The sequence below is a fragment of the Carassius gibelio genome, chromosome B14, assembly GCF_023724105.1.
Source record: "Carassius gibelio isolate Cgi1373 ecotype wild population from Czech Republic chromosome B14, carGib1.2-hapl.c, whole genome shotgun sequence".
Classification (NCBI taxonomy): Eukaryota; Metazoa; Chordata; class Actinopteri; order Cypriniformes; family Cyprinidae; genus Carassius; species Carassius gibelio.
In genome coordinates this window covers 20,082,874-20,109,632 of record NC_068409.1, presented here as the reverse complement: position 1 = coordinate 20,109,632, position 26,759 = coordinate 20,082,874, and the positions used below count along the sequence as shown (strand labels likewise).

The window sequence follows — 26,759 nt, the reverse complement described above, 5'->3', positions numbered from 1 at the left end:
TCATGCTCGCATTAACAGCCTGTTGCAGTTATGAGTGATTGCAAATGTAGTTTAGAAGTAATATATTTAGTTACATAAGACCATACATCCAAGCTACACTCTTGATAAAGACGAAAAACATCATAAAAAATCATAAACACATCTATGGATGCTTTAAGCGTCATTCAAGCTGTTGAATGGCTTCTAAGGCAGCTCATGATGTGAACCATTTCTCCTCTCTACAATTTATAATGAATTATTATTCTCTCCTCGTCTAACAGCATTTGCTAAATGGGGATGATTTTCAACACATTCAGACTAAATACACCTGCATCTGTCTGTACAAGTAATATTAAGCTACCCTAAAGCCTTTATTTTACAAATTACGATGTAAACTTCGCCCTGCATACATCACTTATCTAGATATCCCTTTTTCACTCATAAATGTAGCAAACCATCTTGTGCTGTTCTGAATATACTCTATAAAACTGAAGCTATTTAATGAGCACAAAATTGCTTGGAAGACCATTTACCATCAAATAAAAACATAGTTTGGAAGACAAACTGGCGCTTGGGTCATTATGGTTCCATTTTCTCAGCAACACTGCTCGCACAGAAAGTGCCTCAGGTGCTATTCTGTATCGCTGTGGAAATTCGATAGCCCCGTCCCGTGAGATTGACTCTGGCGTAGGTTCAGGCTTGGCCACAGGGTGGAAGTGGAAATTGAGCTCTGAGGATCAGTGGGGGGTGAGGTGGAGGGGGGTTACTCAGCACTGCCACTGAACTGTGTGGTTCAACTGAGGGGCAGCCACCTGTCACTAGGCTATCCCCTTACCTCAACCAGTCAGGCACACTTCAGCTCCTTGTTCAGGCTCCCCGTCGGCCCTCTGGCAAACACTCTGTGTGTTCCTTAAGACTCATGTATTGCGTACGCATGTCTGACGAGTATTCTTAACAAACCGCAAGATGATGGAGTGCCTGAAATCATGCAAACGGTTAATATATTCAAGTTTTCTTATAGTGCATTCATAATGTGATAAACAGGAATTATTGATCCATAATGCAATTGTTAATTGATGTCAAAATGCATTTAATAACATTGGTTGTTACATTAGAGCTACTAGTCTTGCTTGCCACTAGGCATGAAATACATTACAGATCTCTGACTGTGTTTTTATATTTGAGGTTAGTAAATTTAAAAGTGCTAAAGCTAGTCATATTCACGGTCTACTGTGATGCTATTGCACTTGTACACAAACAAACCTGAATAATATTTAAACACGGTCCGCAAGACATCACAAATGCCTCATTTCAACACTCCAAAACAACCAGAAGATTATTTATAGTTCAAGTGCACTTTAAAAACACAAAAGCCTTTTTTTCGAGGTGGGAAAAGGAAAGATTAAAAAAAAAAAGTGTTGTGCACAGAAAGTGCATTAAAATGCCATTTCAAATTCCACAAAAGGCAATTTAGCCTCACAAAGACCAGTTAGAAACCAAGAAGAAATGACAAAAGGAAAATGAGAAAGGCAGATGTGACACTAGCGCTAAAATCCAGTGAAAATGCAGTGCAAGGTTATAATGGATGAAAAACTAAAGCAATGTTGTATGTCAGATGGTAGAGGCTTCGCCCACCAGCTGTGGCTGATGACCCGGAGAGAGAAAATAAAGCTGTCATTACTGCTTTCTGAATTCATTATAGCACGAGGAAGTGACACACTGCCACCCTTGATGTTCTTTTCTACCTAAACAAAGTCTTAGTGATGGAGAGCAGATCTCAGGCTGCTCATTCAAAGACAATGCTTGACAATTAGAAGAGAGAGTCTCTGTGTGCTCAGCCTCTCTGTTAATTGTAGGTTGTGGGCTTTTCAAAGATGCATCACCAGTGAATCTGTGGATAGACTGAACAGAAACAAAAAAACACTATATTGTGATCACACAGTACTATATCTTATGAAATGCATTATTATTATTATTATTATTTTATCACATACAGCACACAGCAAATGAATACACCTCAAAATAATTTTTTTTCTTCTTAACAATCATTAATACAGTTCATGGAAAGATGGCCAAATTGAAGTGCATTAAACATATTCTTAATAAAAATAGAGAAATATGCATTAATATCAGAAACATCTAAGTCAATTAGTCAATTTGGCAATTTAAATGATGCGTTGCAGAAGTTGCGATCTAGGAACTCATTTAACCCTAATACAATATTACTGCTATGCTGCGGTCTCTGAGGATTAAATAACCCAACCGAACAAATCAATTCACTAAAATGAATCAGACTCCCCAGTGCTAATGAACAAAACGTCTACAGTCAGAAATACACTAAAGTCTTTATATTTTAGTCTCAGTTGGTGTTGAAAGCACTGGACAGCAGCCACCTTGTTTGGAAATACCATTTCCCATACGCAAGAACGGAATGTTGTAGATGGTTCCAAGATCATCACATTGCATTTAAGATGCAGAAGATGGGTACAACCTTTCCCAGCATGCCTGGCTGATTCCTTCAGCAGTATGCCAGTTTGCTTTTGTCAGTGTTGTGGCTAGATTTCCTCTCCCAAGCTCTGGAATCCAGCAGGCTGACTGGGTGGCAACAATGTGAGGCTTTATTTGCTCCTTAAGGCAAAGCAAGACCCACCTACACACGGAAAGTGCAGTGATCCACACGCCATGGCCTTCAACCAAAGCAGGACGACTATTAAACCAGACAGGACAAAACTGCAGGGCTCATACAGAGACACTCAGGAAAATCTGACACTTCACGAGTGACAAATAACTGTGACTTTCACAGTCACTAGGCCTAGTTCACGTTGCTGTGTGACTGTTAGCAAATCACTTCATTTCAAACCAGCAATGCAGTAGGAAGAAAAATATAAGTGAATTTAGGCACCACTGAAGTCAGAGAACTAATGACTTTGTAGGTTTTAATCGCTGCGTTGGCATTGACTAATTACATGCATTTGCATGCTCACAACCTTTCCCACGAACTGAAATGTGGGCACATTTCCTGTTCATGCTCAGGGCAAAAAAGGTGGAAGAGTGAGTCCAAATGAACAGGAGGAGATTTGTGATGATGCAAATCTTTTTTTTTTTTTTTTTTCTGAGTTTGTGAGTGTAGCAATTAGCTTATGGATGTTTTCTGGCAAATGCAAATATCTGAAATGAAAATGGTGACCTGACATCTCCTGAAATGTATTTATGACAAACTGCTCTACCCTCCATCCATGTAATTAATATTTGGACAAGCAGCAGTTTGAACTAAGAACAGCAAAATGCAAATTGCTAGAGTACTTTAGCAGAACGGGATGGTTAAATATGCATGAGCAGAGAGAGTCCCTCGCTTGTTAGATCTCAATATGTCAAAAACCTGTAGGTTTTGCTCATATAAATGTAATACATAGGTCGAACGCTAGCAAAAATAAGGGTGACACAGCAACTGACGTAGCTTAAGAAGCACACATTAGCTTCAAGAAGCATACAAAGTTATCTTTAATAGGAGCAAACAGATAGAAACAAGAAACAAATTGAACTGAGGTAGATTTGTTAACTTTTTGACATTGACATCAATGCAAGGTTCATAGATATTTGTTGCTACTAATTTAGGGCAACTTACTATAGCTAGTAAACATTGGTTGTTGAAATTGTCGCTTGTGCAATGACTTGTGTTGGAACCATCAGACAAATATATGTTTGTATATATTTCCACCAAAAAATGTCAATTCAGAGATTTGATGAAATTACATACCGTATTTTTCGGACTATAAATTGCACCTCAGTATAGGTCGCATGAGTCCAAAAATACGTCATGACGAGGAAAAAAAAACATATATACGTCGCACTGGACTATAAGTCGCATTTATTTAGAACCAAGAACCAAGAGAAAACATTCCCGTGTACAGCAGCAAGAAGGCGCTCTATGCTGCTCAGTGTAGGATACAGGAGCACTGAGAAGCATCTCTGGCAGCATAGAGCGCCCTCTGGCGGCTGTAGATGGTAATGTTTTCTCTTGGTTCATTTCTCTCGGTTCATGTCAAAGTATTTTTGATAAATAAGTCGCACCTGACTATAAGTCGCAGGACCAGCCAAAATATGAAAAAAAGTGCGACTTACAGTTCGGAAAATACGGTATATATAGTAATAGAATATATATTCTATTACACCACCATCCAAGTTCCGGCTAAAACGTTTTTTTTTGTTTATTTTTTTTTTACTTAGGATGCATTGCGTTGATCAAAGGTGAACGTAAATGCATTTTTAATGTTAGTAAAGATTTCTGTTTCAAATAATGCTATTCTTTTGAACTTTTTATTCATCAAATAATGCTAATGAAAAATGAATCAAAAACAGTTAGAAATTTTTATTGATAATGAAAAGAAATGTTTATTCAGCTGCATTTTATCAGAATGATTTCTGAAGGATCAAGTGACACCGACAGAAGTAACGATTCAAAAATTCAGCTTTGCATCACAGGAATAAAATTACTTTTTAAAAATACATTAAAATAGATAAGTTATTTTAAACTATAATAACTATAATTATTTTTGTTTTACCAGAATTTAAATAACATTTCATGAAATTCAGTTAAAAATTAAATAGAAAGGTGCTTTTCTTACACATAGAATATGTTGATACAAATAAAACTTGTTTTCAGGGCAAGTAAAAACTGTCCCCACTGTGATACCAGAAAGAAACCTTGAAAAGAAATGGCCCAATTTACTTGAACTCACCCTGTTCAGATAAACACTGAGACATTGTAGGTGGCTGTTTAGAAAGAAAGTGACTGAGACCAAACACAATAATGAAAGTCTGGCATCTAATCCACACAAGAGTACTCTACATTAAATGATGTTGGCTGGCCAAGGGATACTTAAGGTTTATCTGCTGTTCCTTTTGGTCCACTATTTTAGTCATTACACAAACACATGACCCCCTTGGAGTCTAGACAACCCCACCCAGCTGATTGGCATTATATGACTCCCAACAAAACAAAACAACTAGAACAATAGCATTGTGTCTAAACTCTCCCATAGCTTCAACATCTGTGCTCCTTCCGTCAGCTGAAGGGAACATGTTTGACCTTGAGTGAAACACTTGAGTAAGATGATCTGTCTTGTTCAAACTGATGCCAAACTTTCTATGAAGTTAAACACTGTCTGTTTGTTTTGTATGGAGGGAGAGGTGTGTTCGTCACGGGCTGAAAGACAAACAAATGAAAACCTTCTGAAAGCCACTGGTTAAGGAGTTGTTTGATTGAACTAAGGAAAGCCAGTGGGTGATTGAAAAAGTTTACAGCAGAAAAAAAAAACTATGATTAGTCCTTGAAGGAATTTTTGCTGAACTTGTCTCATGACCTGTCTTGACTTTGTCGTGTAATTTTCTTTTCCCACAGCAACCATCAGGGATTCATGAAGATGTTTTTCGAGTGTGCTGAGGCAGACTGACATTGTTTTGATACTGGAAGACAAGACAATATTTCTGGCTTGGTGAATGTCTCGACATCCATCTCAGTGACTCTAATGTGCATTGTAGCTAATGATCTTAGAGCGGCGTTAATTATTTCAGCAGGAGAAAAATGACAATTTACGATGTCTTCTAAGAGCCTTGAATAACAGCTCACACTGTGCCACATTCTTTAAAATGAGATAAACTGCCACCATACTGAAAACTGAACAACTGAAATTGATGGTGATGTCCTGTGTCTCGGAAGGAAAAGGGAAATTGTATGAAGCCACACAGGATGTCATTTTTATTGAAGTATTGATAAATGGCATGAAAATGACACTTTTTCTCTGGCTAATGAAAAGATTATACTTTTCATTTAATATTTGTTGAAGTACCTTTTAAAATCTGGAAAAACAAGAACATTCCTAAATAATTATGGTTCTTTGTTGGCATTGATGGTTCCATAAAGAACCTTTAACATCCATGGAATTTTCTATTGCACAAAAGGTTCTTGGAATAAAGTCAAAATAATCTACAGAACCTTTTATCGAAAATAAATGCTAATATAAAATTATTCTTAAGAAAAAAAGGTTTATTTTAAGAACTGCTCACTGAAAGGGTTCTTTGAATGACCCCAAAATAGTTGAGTAACCCCACAAAATAAGTTATTTTTAAGAGTGAATAAGTAAATAATTGTTGCTTTTTTGGTTCCTTAAAGCTCTTCTCTATGATTTTTTTCTTGAATTTAAAAAGGTTCTCCAGTGGGATCCTTCTTTAAAACTCTATCTGTTTCTAAATGGAACCTTGATTGTAGCTTTAATTAATTATTTCTATAAATAGTGAAAGTGACGTGACATATAGCCAAGTATGGTGACCCATACTCAGAAATCATGCTCTGCATTTAACCCATCCAAAGTGCACACACACAGAGCAGTGAACACACACACACACACTTCGAGATTCGAACCCACAACCCTAGGGTTAGGAGTCAAACTCTCTAACCACTAGGCCACGACTTCCCCCAAATAGTCCCTAAAACAGACTCTTTAGACACTTTATAACGGATACTATGATTTGAATCCACTAAAAATGGAACACACATCAGAATGAGATTCTTTTTCACGAGGGGCTTCATTTCCTAAATTCAATATGGAGCTTGGCCAGCACTGGGCATTAAAGCACTATGTCACCTCGTCTTGACTCTGGCTCCAAACAAAATTAGTCATACCCATTTCAACAGGCATGCATTCTTTGAAGGCTCTCCTAGAAAACACTTTGTGCATTATGAGATGGCCTGCAATGCAGTCAGCTCCATTGTGTCATCATTCAGTGGGAGCTCAATATGTTTAAATCAGCACACTAAGTATAACAGAGAACCACAATACAAACAGTAAATCAGTGTGAGATCACATACTGGACTGGCTAAAAAGTCCATGCAGCGATAGATAAGGATACTGCAAAAGATAGAGGGGAAAAGTGGGTGGTTGTTAATGGGTCTGTCATCACAGCAGGGATTATTGTCAAATCTCCACAAGCGATTAAGCCTCAGTAACACAGTAAACTAAAGAAATGCTTAATATAAGACATTTTAAATCAACCTTAAGGCCATATTTACATAAGAGCTTGCATGAACATAGGACTCTCTAATTGAATATTAAACCCCTGACGAGAAGCTAACAACATTAACAGAACCCCATTCCTAATCTCCATCCATCATGGAATCATATCGAATGCATATCTCAATATTTTCAGTTGATATATCCCCAAGCTCTTCAGCAACCTCTCTCAGGCTGCCTTGCCTGAGATAAGAATAGTATAGCCTCAAGAATACAAGTGGCACAGCAGGTCAGCCGTGGAAAATTACCTTCTGTGCTTTTTAATATCGAGAAACTTTTCTTCCCTTTGGAGCTACAGTGGTAGTGAAGGAAAGGAAGCTCTTAGCGCATGTCATCAGAGTTGATTGCCCGTAAATATAAGCAGGCGTTTGAATACTGAAGCCTTTGAACATATGGGCACGGTTTTTCTCATGTGTCACAAAACACAAGGGTGGTCTAAATTGGATGTTTGTTGCTAGTTTAAGAATGCCTTAGAATACTGCCAGAAAGGTGAGACTACTCAGCATAAACAGAAGAAAGGCTGAAGCAACACTGAAGGAGCCATTTCCAACTGCTGGGCATCTTTTAACTGCATCTAGAAGAGTGCCAACATGATATCTCCCACCCCACAAACTATCATATGAACAGATCTTATTATTATCATCATCACAAACTAGTTCTGTTCTTTCTTAACAAGCTCTAAGGACTGGTTCCAATTGGTGCATCTGAAAAACTGCACTGTAAACCATTATTTCTGAAATGCATCTAACCACATGAATGTCAAATCAGCGCTGACAGCACAGCCGGTGACACAGGTGTCGGTCCCCTGCAGATATACAATAAGCTCAGTGTTACTATGGGGATGACAGTACTTTTATGAAGAAATGCCACTAAAATAACTCTCAGTGCATAACAATGCACTGTAACCTTAAATTATGTATTGAGATGCAATATGGGAATCAACTGGCTACAAACAAAAGCCCCACATGAACTGCACTGAATGAAAAACAGACATTTTCAACACGGAGGCGTGTAATATCCTTCCTCATCGCTAAGGGCAGGTACACCTCCACAGTTATGATATTTCTGCCATGGGAACAGTGGATGTCAAATTTGTTTAAGAGACTGATAAACATGCAAAGCACTGAAGCTATACATGCTATAAAGAAAAAGTTGACCCCAAAATTTAAAATCCTTTAAATTTTCTGTGAAACTCAAATTGCCACAAAAATATCCACACTTTTGCAAGTTAACCATTCAGTGTACTAGCTTTGCAAACTGCTAGTTGATTAAACTGCTCTACTTAATCTCTTACGCAAATGTCACGTTTATTAGTTCTTTAAAACAATTAATCGCGGTTAATCGCATCCCAAATAAAAGTTTTTGTTTACATAATGCATACCGTGTATATTTATTTTGTATATATAAATACAAACACATAAAAAAATGTATGTTTATATGTTAAATATATTTATGTATAATATAAAATATAAGGATATAAATATATAGATGTGTATACATGTCAATATTTTCTAAATATATAATGTAAGTGTGTGTATTTATTTATACACAAATATATACACTAACACATACATATATTGTGAACAAAAACTTTTATTTTGGATGCGATTAATCACGATTAATCATTTCACAGCACTAATTTTTATGCTTTTTGTTTGATCAGGCATTGTAATTGCCCCCTATACTCTTATATAGATACATGTTTTGAGGGAAGAGCCATTCGCACTCATTCAACCCCAGAATGCATCTCAATAACAAGTACATCTGATGTACACTCAACTACTAACTTCTAGAAAATACCTGATGTCTACAGCAAATCCAGCACGCTCAGTGTCTAAATTCACTCACTTGGCTTTTATTCACTCATTCAGTGAACTATATTAGTAGGAGTAATGTTGGACAGTGAATTTTTAGATACAGCCCAGTTTTTCATGACAGTTCTTGAGCTGAGCAAACTGATTTGGTGGCAATGTTTAATGACTCACTGTTGGGGAAAATATAAGTGAATAATGACTTCAAATTTCCCTCGTTGGAAGATGTGGAAGTTGAATAGGCTACTTAGTTTTTATTGTTTGTTTACATTATTTTTTGCCATTCAAAGCATGATAGCTTTTCTATCCGGCCATCACTATCACTGTCTTCAGCACAGAAGAAAGAAAAATTGCCATGAAGATAAATAAATAACAGGAGATTTTACATATTGGGTGGAACTATTCATTAAAAAAGGGGGTTTATAATGTAGCCAAGATTTTTATACCTGCATGGTGCCATTAACAAAGCATAAGAGTGTAATATTGCCTCTTCATGGTAAATGGCAATTTTGTGCTTTCTGTATTTTTTTTTTTTTTTTTTTTTACCTCATCTCTCTCTTTGGTAGACATCCAAAACGTCCAGAGAAACATCAAAACATGAGGTTAATGAAAAACTGAAAATATATGGCACTATTTAGAAGAAGAAGAAAAAATCTGAGCAGGCTACAGAGGCAGGAACTGAATCATGTTGCTCTTGCACATTATCCAGAAGCTTTCATCACCGGAGAAGAAGTCACATGTACCTGCTGTATTTTCATTTTGCAGAAAAACACACGACACTAGTGCAAGTATGCACAATGTCGTCTACAGCAATAACAAATTAAAAATAACTTTCCATAATGTAGCCTAGATAGTTACATTCAGAGTCAACGAGATGTTTATCTTCATGATAACTACTAGGCTACTGGCGATCGGTTGTTTTAAATGTTCCTAAAACTTATAAAACAGTAAAAATACACGGAGCCTACTCACCTCGGTTTGCAGTGACAGTCTTTGGTATTTCGCAGATCTTGTTGCAGTAGTAAACAGTAGCGTTGATATTACAACACTGAGCGCGCCGAGTGTGTTTGTTGCGACTGAGATGCGCGCAGAAGTTTATGGAAACCGATCTCCAGATCTTCAGTCCTCATGTGCATTTTCATTCGCTTTGAACAAAGCAACAAACACGCGCGAATACAGTCGGCTCTGTGTTGACAGCTTCCTTACTGTAAGAATCAAGTCTGAACGAGCGCTTGACGCTACACCTCCTATTCCACGGGCTCCACACACAACTACTCCCCACGGACACGTGACCATCCCACGGGAATAGCTCTCCTCCCTCCCTCACCCAGTCACCGGCGGCTGGTCTCGGTTACACCGACACGTCCTTGAGTTCGGCTTTGTCGATTCCGTTGCGTCCTTCTTAATGTCATGTGCACATAACGTATTGGACAATGGGAACAAGTTGACAAGCATCGACAGTCAAATCAGTCTGAGCTGGATATCGACCTGGTTATATAAACATATCGACTAAATAATATAGGCTACATTCAGCGTGAGAACCTTACTTCAGACTTGTTTCCGTCAAAACAAAGCTTGCTTTTCAGGGTGATCTTCATAAAAACTCTTTAAAAAAATAATTTTTTTGTAGGCTATATGAGGTGTATGGAATCTTAAACAGAAGCGGGCATTTCCCTTTCAAACAGTTCAGTAACCAAAAAAAGTTAGATTACAAGTTAGTCAAAGCCGGCATTTTCACCTGATAAATTAAAATAAATTAAAATAAATAAATAAACAAATAAATTTGTTCGACTGAGGTGGTAACCATGGCAACAGTAGGCTGCTCTAGCATTTTTGTTCGTTTCAGGATGGCACAAAACGGTCATTAAATATATTGCAGTTAAAGAAGAAGAAGAAAAAACGTTTGGATTGTGTGAAACTAACAGATTGTTTAACAAAAAAAAAAAAGAAAAGAAAAGAAAAAGAAAGAAAGAAAATCCTACAGAAATTCCACTAATCCACAAGTCACTATTAGCCTTCTGGATATACAATGGGTCTATTTTACACATTACAACCTAATGGGAATTTACCCAGGTACATTTATCCATTTACCCATAATTTATTACAGTACCAATAGCCAATAACTTTAGCTTGGTGGAAGCTGTTGTTATCATGGTCTATCTATCTATCTATCTATCTATCTATCTATCTATCTATCTATCTATCTATCTATCTATCTATCTATCTATCTATCTATCTATCTATCTATCTATCTATCTATCTATCTATCTATCTATCTATCTATCTATTAAACACTGATGGACTATCAAATCTCCTTACCTTCTCCATACAGATTGTGAGTTGTTAGGGTTGAGGAAGACAACTCAAGTCACTTTCTGGCACTTCATCACATTGGGCCTACTCCACACGTGGATTTCCGTCTGGAAAATCTTAGCTTGGAAAACAGGTTTCTGCCAGAGTTCAGTGAGTATTCAGCATTACACAAAAAGGCAGAGAAGAAAAATATGCACATGTTAGCTTATAGCATGAACGGTTATTGTGTGAAGTCAAACAAACAACTACATTTAAATAAACAGCTGAGGAGTGAAAAACGTACACTAAAAGTAGATGCAACATTTGTGGAGCCTGAGGTTTGCTCCTGGTAAATTTTAATGATGACAGAGTGAAAGCAAAACATGGAATTGCAATTACCACCGTATGACTATCCCTGACTAATAGAGGCTAATGCTTTGTAAAATCCTTAATGGCAAGGATGCTTTGATGTTCTACTTCTTTCTGCTAACCATAAATTATATTCCATTTTTCTGAACTTCCATTCACATTTGCTCACATCAGCATGTTTATCTAACTGTTCCTAAAATTTGCACACGTATTAAGTGCCCTGCTGTAAACAGCTGACACGAAAACAAAAATGACGTTGTGACTTAGAAGGGTTTGGACAGCAAACACAATGAGATCCCTTAGGGGAGCCTGCTTTTGAGAAGAAATCTCAATTCATTGACTTGCTCGGGACCCTCATGGAGAGCAGCTGTGGGGAGCGGATGGATCTTTGTAGTGCTGTCATGACTCGCCTCCAAGTTCTCATGGCGTTTTAGTAATGAATTCTTCAGCAGCCATTTTTACCCTGAGCTCAAGGACACATTTGGGAAGTTTAAAGAGTCTAATATTATCCAATAGTTCTCTGCTAAAATATTTATACACAATTTAAATGAGAGCCCATTTACTATATTAAGTGAGGGGCTTTTTCTGTTTCATTTAATTTTGTGCCTAAGCTCTAATGCGAAACTCTTTTTAAACACCTTATTAAATCTTAAAATTTATTTGTGCTCCCACATTAAGGGATTGAGCCTATCCTGCAAAGAGTGTCGATAGTAGTTCTGTGTAGTATGGGTAAACAAGAGCTTTTCGGTTGTGTTGTAGTGAAGAAAACTCAAGGCAAAGCCTGTATACTGGATGTAGCATTCTGTTCTGATTGCTTATGTTGAATTTTTATCAGGTATCCCATGAGCCACAGGCGCTCAAACACTAGAAAATATAATTGTTTCATGTCAACTGCATCTGCAAATGACTACTGTGGGTGAACTGCTTACTACCTAGCATTATAATGTAGTTTAATGGTGCCTACCATGAAAATAGCCACGGTTGGTATATAATCACCAGTTGGACTCTTATGATAAAGGCCTTTATTCTAGATGAGCCAATGGAGTAGGTTTTTCCCAGGGAACTCATTACCATTGAACTGTTGACAGTAAAAGCCTGACAAATATCAAGCTTCACGATCATTTCCCTTGCGGACAAGGACAGAAACTTTTTTAGGAGACACTCAGGAGTCTGAGGGAGCTGTGGAGAAAAACTAATGATCCAGTTATTGGATTATGCACCCTTGTGCTGATGCTTAAATAAATAAAAACACATTTATCATGTCACACATTGTAAACACCTTTAGAGATTGATTGCAAACCTCAGCCTGCAAGTGCATGATGAAATTGATCTAATTTTCCATTTCTTTGCTACCCGTCATCACAAATTGGCCAGCAAAGTGAATTTAGGACAAGTGCACTCCATATATGTTTCATTGAAAGAAAAAAAAAAGTCCCGTGAAAGCGGATAATAGTAATCTCAGATAAGACTGGGGTTGATGAAATACTCTGTTGAGTTGGCACTCTAGGCCGTATGCCTTGCCGCTTTACCAAAGCAATCCTATAAAGCTTTCTTCCTCCTTGGTCCTAAGCAAATATACAACAGTGTGATCCAAGCTGAACAAAGGCTTGGATTTCAAATCCCACAAAACTCATAGTCAAGGCTTTTTTCCCCCCAGGGTTTTTCGACCATATCGCAATCCTAGATTGTAATTTGAACAAGCTTCTTAAGTGCCTCTTTGCTGTAGCCCTGGAAAAAGATTATTTCAGTAAACGTATGACTAAATCAGCTCTTTATTCATAATTGTGTTATGTAAGTTGTGTTTTATACCATACTCCTTCTGTTTGGAATTGGATATTACAGATTACAGTTTTGATATCGAAAAGGAAATGGTATATTTTCAGAGTGGAGTGATATAAGATTGCCCGATCTCACGGCAATTTACATATTTTACGAGGTGGCTAATTCATACGCATTCGTATGACCTCACTCACACAACCTCACTCGTACAAATTCATATGATTTGTGCTAAATTGTGTGTATTTTATGAGTTGCACAATTCGTATGAATTTGCACGAATGACCTACACCTAACCCCGCCCCTGAACCTACCCGTCACTGGTGTCTAGACAAATCATACAAAATTGCATGAATTAGCCGACTCGTAAAATACGTACGAATTGGTCGTGAGATAGCGTTGGATAAGATCACATAATATCTGATGAATCACATCTCTTATAGTGTAAATCATTAAAGGTTTATAAATAGTTCATGGGATAATGGGGGACTCAGGCAGGTTCTGAGCAATAATTGATGAGACACAGTGCAGATGTTCTATGCTGCTTAATTAAGTTCTGTAACTGATAACCCTGTGCTTTATTAATGGCCCAAAAACTTTTTTAGAGCACTAGGCAAACTTAAGACCACTTAAACAATAAGAAACTGTGCTCACATTAGAGGACATGATGCATGCAAATGTACTCAAAAATGGATTTTAATTATCTCATCGTTTCTCTACAGTTCACCTTTGTGGAGTCCAACTTCTGCTTTTTCATTTTTCTCACATTTAAGCCTGGCTGGGCCAGGGAAAAAGGCGGAAAAGCGGTTTCCACCTGGGATTTGTTTTTTGATTGTGAAGCAATGAAAAATGTTGAAGCGTTTTTCTGCCATGCTTCTCTCATCTCATCATCAAAGAGCCCAAAGCTCAGTTTCAACACAACCTCCAGAGAGCACAAGTTGATTATTGCTTTTTGAAATTTTCTAATTAAAAAGTGAGACGGCACATTTTTTTATAGCTAAAGTAAGCAGATTTTGTATAGCTTCCACAGAGCAGGGTGGGAATATATGGATGATTTTTAGCACTAAGTGAATCTTTGATAAATCCCAGATGAGGCAATTTAATAGATTAATTTAGGCAAATATAACATCATCATTCTTTTGAAATACTATATTAATCATATTAAGTCCAAGTTAAGCCAGTTAAATGCTTGTAATATATGTTAGGTAGAGGCTGGCAGCTTCATTCTCTTTGAACTTAGAAAGTAGGAAACAGAAGTTCAAAAGCTTTCTTGCTGTATTGCAACTTCCAAGGAAATGCGTCCTTGTTAACTTGACCTTTGGACAATTCCGAGGTTCAAAGTAATTACAAATGCTGAGCTCAGCATCCCTAACCTTTTTCACATACATCTCCAAAAGCTGGTTGTTTTGAACCACATTTGGGGTCTTCTTTCAGCCGTGCATCTGCTCGTATTGGAAATGGCCCCCCTCCAGCTATCATTAGCCATATCCATGTGCAGCACATGACACTGTCAGCCTCTGCGATTCAGATGGGTGCATTTATTGGTTGCCAAGTTTGTGAGATTCATGCAGTTATGAGCCTGCTGCTGAATTGCTTATCACACTGGGAAATCTGTCTTTTGAAATATGAAGCGTGTAAAGTGCTGGATGGGAGCATAATTTCATTAAAACAAAATGGAAATGTATGACTCAAACTCTTAATCCTGTGTGATGAGAAACTACACTAAAAGTATTGGTTTAGTTCTTATACTCAGGATAGTGTACATGGACAACATTCAGTCTGACTTGACAGCATAACTAAGGAGCTGCTGTCGGTCTTGGCCAGGAGGCAGAATAGAAATCGCTGGAAAGGTCGCTGATTATCTGGCCAGGTCTAATGTCACATTTTAGAAATCCAACGCGGCTGTGTTCTAACAGCACGAGGTCCTGCAAATAGAGCGATAGAATCAGAAAAGGGCTCTTCTGTCAGGAAGGTAGCAAATTTGGGCATAGTTAAAGCAGACAGATGGTGACCAGTCATTTCACTGATTGGCTGCTGGCCTTCAAGGTCACCTTTTGAATGGCTGGAAATTACTCCAAAATTTGCAGGAAAATGTTTTTGGGAGGTGATCACTGCTTCCGGTATCTAGAGTTGGGCTCTTTTGATGTAGGCCATTGCCTTCAAATTGTAAAAATGTTTGTAATTTGTACAGACAAATAATGGATGAAATGCTATAAAACCTTTAAATTTGAAAACTGGTTTAAAATTGCATTTCATGCAGTTTAACGAAAAATACTGTATTAAATAATGTTTTTTTTTCCCTCCAAATCTGAAAAATTAAATAAACATTATTGGAGTTTAACAAAATGTTCTTTCAGTTTCAGTTTTTTTCCATTTCTTTGTAATTGTTTCTGAAATTTACTTTATGTGAAATTTACCCTAGCAAACATTGCAACACCCTTGCATTGTGGTGTCGAGTTGCAATTTCTTCAGAATGTGAACAAATCTAGCTCATTTATTTTATTTGTTTGTTTAACAGAAAGCATTATTGTGTTACCTGACAGTTGCCTACAGAAACAGAATGGTTGCTATTAATGATCATTAATATATATATATATATATATATATTTATTTTTTTTGGGTGGTCATCATGACATAGATTAGTGTTTCATCCTGTCCCGGCACCATATGTTCTGGTATGAAGCTCATCATGTCCAGCAGTTACCTATAGAGCTTAAAAAGATTTTATATCCAACATGCCTTAAAGGCACATCCTGTCTAGAAACTTTAAAACCAATCTCATCTTTAAATACACTGAAGCTCAGTCACTGAATAAATGAAGGGAAGATTCAGACTGCCGGCAGTTACGAGCAGAGCAGATATCTACAGTATAAGTGGAAGCCATACTTCATTGCCTCATGAATAATTACTGTCAGAAACCGCACTGTTTTGACAAACCGGCACTGTTAAATCTATCTATAAAGCCTAGCACTGACTCTGAGCTGTAGATGTCTGAGTGTGGTGTTGATGGACGAACAATGTAGCACACAGAGGACGATGGTAGGGTAATAAATGTACAGTATTTCTCATAGATTTATGACACATCTGTGAATAGGAAGCAATAGAATGTCAGATGACTTTTATGGTTTAAAATAGGGGAGCAATTATATCAAGCTATCTTTCTGATGTATGAAATTGACAGACTCTTTGTAGAGGAGTCTTGTGGAACTTTTGGAGGTCTTTGATATTATGTGAGTTTGAAATGAAAGCCTCTACAAATCTTTTGCAATCTAGAGATGAAAAGAAAGCTGAAAACTGGATTTCTTGAGTCACAACACTGAACAAAAGCCACATTTATACCACAAAATGGTGTTGCACAGACTTTATAATGCTTGCATCATATTTACACATTGCAACAGTGCATCACACACTAAAAAGTAGATTTAAATTCAGAATTTGATTTAGATATTTATTCTCATGAACAACCAAGAGAATACAAGAAAATGCACAGATGTTCATGACAATAGGAACATTTGGAAAAGAGATGCATGGGAAGAATGCTATACTAATGCAAGCATTTTTTTGTTTGTTTGTTTTTAAAGTTAAGACATTAGTTAAAAACATACATATAATAATATTATATATAATAGAAGTGAGGTATGAAAATGTATGTTCATTTTCAGAGATCATGCTAAATTTTACATTTAACAGTGTTATTAAATTATTATTTTTAATGGCAAATTTTTGTGTAAAGGCAGATGTTATCTTAATGCAAAAATAGGGGAAATGGGTATGCACAGTTAAATATCCAGTATTGGCTGATACTGATATATTAAAAGTTTGTACCTGATGCAGTACAGGAAATTTATGTATTCCTAATAATCTGTTTCATGTGTAATCGAAAACTATTTTTCTTCATAAGGCCCCCACTGGCACCCCTCAAACTCTCCCAGTGTCTGCAATGTTAAGCTTCTCATGAGGCAAAAAAAAAAAAAAAAAAACACCCTTAAGACTATAAATATACGGATGCAGGAAGCGGGGCCAAATATACCCAATTGTTCAGTGTTGTCACTTCTTTCAGCACACCAAAAGAGAGGAATGCATTTAGACTAGTCTTCCAGGAAGAAGTAGGGAAAAGGCCTGTTTTAGCACTTAAAGGCTCATGGCATGATATCTTGAACAGTTGGGCTTTACATTCGTATGTGTGCTTTCATATGCAGGTATAAACATGGTGCCATGACCCTCTTTTCTAGTATATGCATTGTATATGCTATCCCTGTGCTGTGATGTTGCTTAGCTGGCCTATGTGCATATCATATCATATCAGGCAAAATAAAACACTCTCCTCACATACTTAGGAGAAACAAGTAGACATTCATATAAATCCAAGTGCAAAAGCATATCTCACCAAAAAGCCAATATAACAAAAGATGGGAAATTGTAGACAGAGATGACCCTCAGTCTAAATAAAGTAACACTGATCCTTGAAAACTCCTAAGAGAAAAACATCAAAGGCTGCATGACTCCACTTCCCTTCACTTCCAATGGCATTAGAGAGCAACATGGAGAATCCTCCTCAGACCAAAGCAGATGTTTAGGGCCTCTCAGCATCTGAACGCACACTTCAAGCTTCAGTCGGGGAAAATAAATTATCAAAATAAAGCTGAAAGCTGTGACTTATTCTACGCAAAGGTAATTTTTAAGCTTGATCCTTGATCCACACGATCCTTCAGAAATCACTCTAACATGTTGATATAACCAATATAGCTGCTAATATAACTGTCAACCCTATTGGCAAATGGCATCTCAGGAACTGCACTCCAGTGGTTTGAGTCTTACCTATCAGATAGGTCCTTCAAAGTATCCTTCAAAGTATCCTGGAGAGGTGAGGTGTCCATGTCGCAACATATAACTATTGGAGTGCCTCAGGGCTCAGGTCTTGGACCAATTCTCTTCTCTATCTACATGGCATCATTAGGTTCTGGCATTAAGAAAAATGGCTTGTCATACCTTTGCTCTGCTGATGAAACTCTACTCTACCTATGATTCCATCCTGATGATCCAATGATTGCTGCTTGCATCTTAGGTTGTCTAACATATATGCTGGATGAAGAACCATAACCTTAAACTCAACCTTGCCAAGACAGAACTTCTTGTGGTTCTGGCAAACCCATCGTTTCATCACAATTTCACCATCAAGTTAGGCATATCAACCATAACTCCTTCGAAAACAGCCAGAAACCTTGGAGTTATGATTGATGATCAGATGACTTTCTAAAAGCACATTGCTTAAACTGTCCGGTCCTGCAGATTTAATTTATTCAACACCAAAAAGATCAGACCCTTCCTTTAGGAACATGCTGCACAACTTCTTGTTCAAGCTCTTTTTCTGTCCAGGCTGGACTATTGCAATGCCCTCTTGGCAGGTCTTCTAGCCAGTTCTATCAATCATTTACAATAAATTCATAATGCGGCAGCAAGATAAGTTTTTAATTAGCTGAATATAATGCACAAATGTGACGAGTGGGGCGGGGCCGAGAGATGTGGGAACGAGCGATAGAGTGATTGGGAAATGAACAACACCTGCGACCCACTACCGGTCTCGAGTCCCACAGAGGAGATGGAAGGATATAAAACTGGAGCGACGATAGTGAAGGACGAGAGAGGACCAGGCCTGGGCCTTATTTTATGTTTTGGTTTTTATTTTGATCGCACCAGTCGTCCGTGAGGGGCTGGTGCGATGTTTTGTGTTTATTTTTGTCATTAAAGTTTCATTTTGATTGTGCGCCGGTTCCCGCCTCCTTCTTCCGGATGATTATGGAGTTATATTATTACAACAACACTTCTGTTTATCAATTTGCACTGCATGGCTACCAATAGATGTTTAGCAACAAAACCACCACTGGCTTTGCACCCATTTACCTAAATTCATCACTTCCAATTTATATGCCCTAGAACAGTGGTTTTCAACCTGTGGTCCGCGGCCCCCTAGTGGGCCGCGGTGGTATTGCAGGTGGGCCGCCAATTATTTTCTGTTCATTTCCAGTCCATTCTAGGGCTGTGCGATTAAAAGAAAACGTCCTAAAATCACGATTTGAGCGTGCGCATATGCCTAACTCCAGGTTCACACACTGTCTGTGATGCGCATTTTTTCTGAGCCAATGTTGACGGATCAGAGCGTTCTCACTGCGGTAAAAGGCTAGAAATAAAAACGTGCGAAAATAATTCATGTCTAACACATGAGCATAGAGTGAATTTGTTAGTGAACAGGATGCAGTTTAAGTGAGAGGAGACACGTTTTAAGTGTGCACACTCTCTCCTCGCAAAGCAGCGTGTATCTGAGCAAGCACGACCGGTTTTGTGACAGAACAAAGGAAATCTGCTGCGAACAGAGAGATTCGCACTCGTGCATTATTTTAATGTGCTTTCGCGTTATATTTATGCGCTCTCACTGCTGACCGCATACACATACTGTATACACACTGCAAACACCTGAGGCACCGCTACAATTAATGAGCTCTATGAACAATGCATGGCAAAAAAGAAAAAAAAGTCCCTGTATACAGGATTTTTATTTATTTATTTATTTTGCCACAAGTCTATACATTTTTTTACATCTTCACTATAGTGATAATTTTGACTTATGTCTGTTCTAGAGATGTTACAACTTTTTGATAAAGCTCTGATTGGTTTTCTTTTGGAAATATGTTTCAAATTAATCCTGAATGCATTTATGACTGTAAAAGAACAATTGCAAAATTGATCAAAAAAATCGCGATAGTTTTTTTTTTTTTTTTTTGTCCATATCGCATAGCCCTAGTTTAATCAATAAATATAGTTTAAAATCTAGCTTCTGAGTACTAAGTTATTAACCCAACAATAGCAGGGTCAGTTAATTTTTTGAAGTGGGCCGCGCAAACATATGTGTTTGGTTGTGTGGGCCGCGAGTTGAAAAAGGTTGGGAACCACTGCCCTAGAAGGTTGCATAAACTAGCTGTCTAATCTTTTTGTATTCTATGTGTTTCATTTTCATTTACAAAAAAGATCTCTAACACTAGCTCGCTCTATTCTTTTTCTATTCTATCTGTTTTTTTGTCGTTGCTATGTGTACTGTATTAAGCTAACTGACACTTGTTATAGCACTTGTATATCATTGCTCTTTGGTTGATTTTGATTGCTTCCATTGTCCTCATTTGTAAGTCGCTTAGGATAAAAGCATCTGCTAAATGACTAAATGCAAATGTAAATATAATATGATTATATTATATTATATTATATTATATATAGTTTTTGGGGGTTTTTTTTATATTCCATTAATAATTCAGCGTTTTTCACTGTTTGGCACTATGGATTTAAATAAAAACAGCAAATTGAATTTTGAGTATAATAGTTTGCATTCATACATCTTGTGCAGTTTGCCGTTTTAATTTTTTAAGAAGCACTAAATGCAAGGAATACTTCTCATAACTGTCATATCTGTCATGCTTTTGACACTCCGCAAATATGAGCTAGCAGCGTGTAAACAATCTTTTCATTTCTATGCAAATAATCTTCCTCCAAATGACAAGCATCTGCTCAGACAGACTATGCAGAGTGACAGTCACTAAAAAAATAAGATGCTAAGCCAAAGCAAAAGCGAGTGATGCTAATGAACTTTATTTAAAACACTGGGGGTGTGACAACAGTAGGTCACAATGGGTTCACACAGCATTCAGTCGACATACTGTTTTGGGGACACCTTTGCCCTGAAACACTCCAGCCGCACTGGTACACCAACATGATATCTGTTCATGTTGGCCTAGAATGCCATTCACAACATACCAGAGGATTGTAGTCAAAACTAAATCCATCTAGAGTTAGCAGCACCATTAGCAGTTTCACCGCTGACCTAATTTGAGCGTCCTCTCATAATGTGACAGAAGAGCACATGCAGCAGTAGCTGTGACCCTCAAAGTGTCTGTCCCCTCTTCAAATTCTCGTCTCGTGTCTAGAATGTCACCAATGCTAATAAAGGAGCAGACCCTCAGCGGGGAGCTAAGAGGATTGTCTTGAACTGACCTCCGGTCAGATTGGTGGCAGCTATGAACACGAGACACAGGCTCACAGCTAAAGTTAGCTCTCGGAGGAGACGTGCACCCCTCAGGCCTCAGTGAGGGGCTCTGTGTTTCTCTAGCTCACATTCCTTTGCATAACTCTATTGTGCAAAAAAGAAACCGAGGCAAAACAAAGGTGTAGGTTAAATAAGAATTATGACTAAAAAAAGCATTGATAAAATCAAATGAAGTATGATGCATGTTTGCATGGCTTTGCTTTACTCTTTCCATGTTACATGGATTTGTTCCTCATGGGAAGTCTGCATCGTTTGCGTGGGCTTTGAAATACAGCTAGATATATGTGACCCATGCTAAGCTTTTTAGTAGAACCAAGTGCAGCAGAAGCCCTTAGACCTGTAAGGAAATGTTCATTCGCTTAGAGCAAACAACAATTACTGTGCTATAAACAGGACAATTTTTCTTTGCACAACTGAAGAGATTGAGCATGAAAAAGCTAAAGTGCCATGCATACTGAGCAAAGGCAAAAATTGTGTAACACATTAATATAATATCACATCATATCATGCCATGTCATGTCATATATGTGCCTCTCTCCTGTTTTGGTATTTTCTTATAGCATAGCATAGCATAGCATAACATAACAATAATATAATAATATAAAACATTTAAAAACTAAAATAAACTGCTTTGCTCAGCAATAATATTATATAGAAAAATATAATAATATACTTGAATAATACAAAAATTGTAATGCCAAAATAATAATAATGACCTCTAATGCTTAGCTGTTTTCATATTTTTATAATATAATATAATATAATATAATATAATATAATATAATATAATATAATATAATATAATATAATATAATATAAATGCCAAACCTAAAAATATTAATTCTGACAGCCACTACAGCTCTGCTCTTTTTTTTCTTTTCTTTTTTTTTTATCCATCAACACTCATGAGAGCTATGAGAATGAAACAAACTTCCACACATAGTAAAGAAAAAACAAAAGAAAAGCAGTAAATAAACACAGGGCATTGTGCTTTGCTAGTGTTCGTTTTGTTATTATTAGCAACCAGCTGTAAACACAAAATCAAGAATCAATGGTCCAGGCCAGAAAGAATTAGGGAGACTTTTTCCTTTTCAGCAAGACAAGAGAATTGCAGGATACTCCCTGACAGTCCGGATCCCTGGATGCTCTCTAGAACACATGCAGCTTGAAGAGGAAGCACAAACAAAAATGAATTTGGTAAGAATGACAGTTTGCCTCGTAATGAGAGACATAAACTAAACTTGCATCAAATGACAGTCCATCTCAAATGATTTCTGAAAAACCTCTTTCTAAGCATTATTGATAAATCAAGTGAGTGTACCAATGCACTGACTAGACGTTAGAGTAGTGACAGAGACTGACAACAATGCTAATAACATTGCTCTAAACTAGCACATGCTTATGTCTCTGTATTATTTTTGCTTGTATATTATACATCAGTTGAACATAGTATGAGTTTTGCTGTGGAATCTGAAACCAGTGATTTAGGAAAGAGAAAGTAAACATATAGTGCTCTGGGCAGGAGAAGATGGCCTGAAACCGAATGAGGTGGAAATGCAGTAACAAAAATAGGACAACAGTTCCTCATAGATCTGGAAAAACTCAATGAATGCCAACAGTAACAGCAACTGTTAAACCAAAAACCCACAATAATAAGCCGATTTTAAATGATAAAAACTGTCCAGATATTAAAAGCATCAAATGCAATAATGAGAATAGTATTTCATTGCTTTTATGTCAGCATTTGTGATTTGTACATATGAATAAACGCATCTTATAATTTAGTCAGATGGTAAAATATTCAAGCTCTTGATTTTAAATGTTAATTTAACATTGTATAATACAGTTCTAATAGATTATATTAGATTTTAACACAAAAGCCAAACACTAGCTCACTTATTATTATTTTTTTTTCAGACTTTATTGTACATTATGAAAGTGATTTACAATGCATACATAAAGTGAATGATTTCCATGATGCAATATAACAAAGGTTTTATTTTAAAACTGCACAACCCTGTGCTGCGCTGGCAAGAAAGAGTCTTTATAGGCAGCATTCATCCTTCCCTTGACAACCACACACAAAGGTTAACAATAAAACGTTTTATTCTTCCAGCCATCCTGTTTCATTTAGGGAATGTTCAAATAATGTAACCTAAAGATGCAATTAAAATTCAATCATATAATAATGTATTCCAGTATAAACAAAGTGGGCTTGAGAATTCAGAATCCTGTCTGTTTGCACAACCACTTTTTGCCACAGAATATAATTTAAACAAAGACTAGGCAATGAGAACCTGGTTAATGAAGAGCATGCGTATAAATATCCAGCTCCTAACCATCATGTGTTTAGGCATAATATGCAGTATTTCCTTTGAGAAAACATTGGATTTCAAGGTCGATAACAGCACTTTACTGATTTCCTACAAAGGAATGCTAAGCCTATTTCTTGCAATGAAATAAAAATACCAAAAAATTCTGTCATGCAGGGAGTCTTGGAGATGTAGAGGTTTGGACGAATCAAACCGCAGCTCTGGTTTGACCACGTGTATCATACAGTAACAAGAGCAGCGTGTTGCTCTGGTTCCCACCATCAGTGTAATGATAGCTGGATTTATAATGAGGCCTATGGGGAAATGATTGAAGATGTCTTCTATTCTGAGCAGAAGAAAAAGTGAACACTTCAAAGCGTGCTGCTGCCAGAAGAATTCTTCATGAACCTTGTATGAGCGCAGCGTAAAACCTAAGAAGTGTGTGGAACAGAGGGACCTCAATTCACCAGCCACCAGCTTAGATCTGGTTTATAAGCAGCAGAGCAGAGTGCCTATGGCCAGAATAACAATAATAATAATAATAATAATAATAAACATTTCAGTTGTATTTTAAATTTAAGCTCTCAAACCTCTGTATCCACAGCACTCTTTTAAAGTAGAATCTAAATGGTCTTTAAATTTACTTTTGTTCTTTAAAGTTCCCCTATTATGGGTTTTTGAAAATGACCTAAGTGAATAAAAGCATCCTGCAAAGTTTAAATCTGAAAGTGCACCGTGTATAAAGCTATCGTCTCTCAAAAGAAAAAGTTAACTCTGAATAATTGAAATAAGTCGTTTTTAAACATATTGGCCCCCAACTTGTTGGTCTTTTCGTTGGTCTGAATGAAAATGCAAATTCATTCTTTGCCACTAGGTGCCGCTTTTGTAGCGGTAAAAATGGCGGTTTCCCCGGTAACAACTATTCACAAAGCGCTGAGCTCACAAAGGCTGCTTTATCAGGCTTTACAGGCAAGATGAAATGAAGATGAGACCAATCGGACCCATCACTGCAGATCATTTGGGAGTTGTTGAGCAAGTAAGGTAAAAATAAATGCCCATTACAAGACAATAAAAGTGTTTTTTAACCTTGCATGCATGTCAGCCTCTTGTTGGGGACTCCCAAAACCAAAATATGAACCTTTCATTACCCATAATAGGGGCACTTTAAAAGAACCAAACATGAATGTTTTCCAAAACAACATTGGACCCCGTTGACTTTCATTGAATGGGAAGGGGGAAAATAGACGGTAAAATAGATGATGAACTATCCCTTTAACTCTTTGCATGTTGTGTGATCACAGATTGATGTGGATTGGGCTTTATTTTCCAGGGTGTCATTGAGAATCATCACTGTTGGGCCTTAAACCTGTCAAAGAAGATATGGAGTCTGAAGGCTCAGATCACATGGACGCTCAGATCTGACAGGAACTTTGACCTCAGTCAGATGCCTGACAGCGGCTTGACTTTGAGAAGACATAGCACGTTCCCCCGAAGCATATCTACTGACTGAGCTAAAATCATCCTTTCTGTCTCGCTTTTAAGATCTGACTCAAACGCTGAGCTTCAGGTGCCATAGCCTGAACAATCCTCAAGCTGTGCTCGCCAGGCCTGAAAACAAGAAGCGGGCAAGAGTGAATTCATAAGCTATGTTCTAATAGGAACATATGGTCTATGAAAGTCATTAGAAAATCTGGATGATGGCATGTGATATCTCTTTGCCACTACATAGTTTTCATGAATATTAACCCTCTAAAGCCTACTGTCTCATTAAGGTCTCTAAATTATTAACATGAACAACATCTTTGATAATAAACCTATTGTACACAATCTGTTACATGCTTTCTGGCATCTGATTGATAATTAGCACTTTTTTAGCAAGCAAAAGGCATTTTAGTATAATTTTATAAAAATATTCACCTTCGGGTCTCACATTTTATAGTGTAAGTAATGAATTGATGCAACTTCAGAATACTTGATTATCCATACATCACGAATAAAAAAAAAAGTTAATATTTAGCATGACAGAAACACAGAGCAAGTGTGTGTGACAGCTGTGTGTGTGTGGTCTGTGTGCCTTACGTTGCTTATGACTGGGTCTGCAGCTGACTAGAATGATGATACTTCATGTAACTTTTAATGATTCGTAAAAGTGGGATTCAGAGTAAAATAACCCGAGCAATGTGAAGCAATATCACATAATTAAGTCATTTTAAGGCACCTGATTTGAAAGACAAGGAATGAAGCCACATCAATTGGGTCTAGTATCAGCATTGGAAGAATAATGAAGCTTGAATATTATAAAGCGTTTTAATACCGAACAGCTTTAAGAACAAATGATCCAATAAGCACACATATGTTGGCAAAATGTCAATGTCGAAGCAAATGATTTGAAAATCACTGTGTGCTATTTTAAAGATGATATTTTGGGTAAAGAATTCTTAAAAAGAGTGGATTCACATACACTCAGAATCACAAACAACATACAACAGCTGAATGTTATTCTAGAATGCGATTTTGCATGTTTAACATTTTAGCATTTTTAAAATGACATATTTAAGATGAAAACACACAGATGTCTTGGTGATGTGCTATCATTATGAAGGTCAAACCGGACGTTTCAGACATCTTAATAACGACATGATGGAAATGACTGGTGGTATGTCTGTATTGATGGACTACATAAATCTGCAAACTTAACAGATGCTTTGTGTCTCTGAGGACTCAATCCACATTTGCTCCTCTACTTGGCTTGGTGTAGAATTAATCACTTGCTTTCAGCCTGAGGCAAATCCATCAGTGCATGGGAATAATGTGGTGTGTTTCTTTGTTAGAAGGTGTTTTTGATTTCCCTGAACAGACTCATATCTACTTACACTTAAAGATTTATGCATTAAAATATAGGACACCGAAAACTAACCTTGAATCGCAATGCTTCCTCTTTTTTGGAAGACCTGCTGTATGAAGAGCAATGCCAGAGGAGAGAGCGACATCTAGCGTTTAATTTGACAAGTGCAACTAAACTGGAGCAACGTGTTTCTACATTACTGCAAACCTTCTTCAA

At 37.2% G+C, this 26,759-nt stretch overlaps 1 protein-coding gene across 4 annotated transcripts in view; it reads right to left on the bottom strand.

Annotated features, from left to right (window-relative positions):
• Positions 1-10,328, bottom strand: part of mid2 (midline 2) — a 127,755-nt gene extending 117,427 nt beyond the window's left edge. Inside the window, exon 1 of one of the 4 annotated variants that reach the window (XM_052574642.1) lies at positions 9,833-10,328. The gene's annotated coding sequence lies outside the window, so the exon portion shown is untranslated. The remainder of the gene's footprint in view (positions 1-9,832) is intronic. The other 3 variants (XM_052574640.1, XM_052574635.1, XM_052574637.1) reach the window with 3 other exon arrangements.
• Positions 10,329-26,759: the final 16,431 nt, after the last annotated feature.